The following is a 457-nucleotide window of genomic DNA, read 5'->3' on the forward strand; positions in this document are numbered from 1 at the left end:
CCATTAAGCCCACACACAAAGCATAAGGTAACTTACAGCGATTATAATCATGTTATGAAGTAAAGAAACACAGAAAGATTCTGCGCCGCTAGTGTTTAAAGTCGAGCGAGCATTGCTACCTGTTTCCTCGTGTCTTTATTCACAGCGGTAAACGATCGCCAAAAACTTTTTTTCCCTAAATTGCCAACATTCCAAAGAATTAAAATATCCAAGCCATGTAATCCAAAACGAGCTGGTCCCCTTACAATCTTGTAGTTTCTGGCCGAGTTTTAACGTGGAGAAATCTAGATAGTTACAAAGTAACTCTGCACACCGCTACATTCTGTAACTTCAGCATATTCCAATGAACTTTGTTCCCAGCCAATCGCTTCAGTCTAACCCGAGCTGTCCCCGAGACAAGCCAATCATATCCCACCGTTGCGCTTGGCCCCACGTGGGAAAGATTGACAGCTATTCC

At 43.1% G+C, this 457-nt stretch overlaps 1 protein-coding gene across 1 annotated transcript in view; it reads right to left on the bottom strand.

Annotated features, from left to right (window-relative positions):
* The window catches only part of myg1 (myg1 exonuclease), a 31,435-nt gene that overhangs the window by 4,932 nt on the left and 26,046 nt on the right, over positions 1–457 (bottom strand). The window lies entirely within an intron of this gene.

Source organism: Etheostoma spectabile, chromosome 4, assembly GCF_008692095.1.
Source record: "Etheostoma spectabile isolate EspeVRDwgs_2016 chromosome 4, UIUC_Espe_1.0, whole genome shotgun sequence".
Classification (NCBI taxonomy): Eukaryota; Metazoa; Chordata; class Actinopteri; order Perciformes; family Percidae; genus Etheostoma; species Etheostoma spectabile.